This window comes from Tupaia chinensis, unplaced genomic scaffold (assembly GCF_000334495.1).
Source record: "Tupaia chinensis unplaced genomic scaffold, TupChi_1.0 Scaffold000402_1, whole genome shotgun sequence".
Taxonomy (NCBI): Eukaryota; Metazoa; Chordata; class Mammalia; order Scandentia; family Tupaiidae; genus Tupaia; species Tupaia belangeri.
Genome location: NW_006159904.1, coordinates 1,096,729 through 1,097,582, shown reverse-complemented (window position 1 = coordinate 1,097,582; position 854 = coordinate 1,096,729). Strand labels below are relative to the sequence as shown.

General features: G+C 46.7%; 1 pseudogene; it reads right to left on the bottom strand.

The window, feature by feature from the left end:
- Positions 1 to 854, bottom strand: part of LOC102486754 (nuclear autoantigenic sperm protein-like) — a 453,231-nt pseudogene that overhangs the window by 451,745 nt on the left and 632 nt on the right.

Below are 854 nucleotides of genomic sequence, written 5' to 3'. Positions count from 1 at the left end.
AAATGGTGAGTCTATTTAATAGTCAAGTTTCACTTTGGCAAAACGAAAATGTTTGGAAATCAGAAGTGGTGGCTGCATTCAATGACACCAAACTATACACTTTACAAATGGCCCATTTGGGGAATGGCTCTGTGGCCTAGTGGTTAAAGAAGCCACATACTGCAGAGATGACAGTGCAGTTCAGCTTCAGCCCTGCAGCTTGAAAAACATGTGATATGCAAGTATGCATAAAATGCAGGTAAGGTAGAGAAATGGTGGAGAAGGATTTCAGTATGACCAGCTTGCCTGAAAGGGAGAGAGGGAGGGGAAGGGGGGAGGAAACAAGGAAAGGGAATGGGGGGACCAACCAGGGGGAACACTTTCATACACTCCACCTGTCCATCTGTCTCTGGCCAGTGCACATACTCTCTGCCAAAAATAATAAAAAAGGTTCATTTAAAGCTGGCCCTACAGCCTAGTGGTTAAGGGAGCCAGATTCTATGAGGCCAATGAACATAGCCATAATACCAACTGCTGGTCCCCCAATGGTGTTCTAATCCTGCCCTTGGCTTAAAAAAAAATTCATGGTGGGGACCAGCAGTTAGCATAATGGCTATGTCGCTGGATTCCCATGTATTCGACCACAGTTCAAGTCCCAGACCCGGTAGCTTAAACTCACACCCGGCGCGTGACCGTGCATGCTCAAGATCCGGAGAGGAGAATGGAGGCTAAGAGATTGCTTGTGGCCATCCCCTCGAGGGGTGATTTCTAGTTTTCTGCCTCTCTGTCTCTGTCTGTCTTCCTGACTAGTGCACCCACCCTATAGCAAAAATCTCCCTTAAAACAAATACACACACACAAACACTACCTGTAAG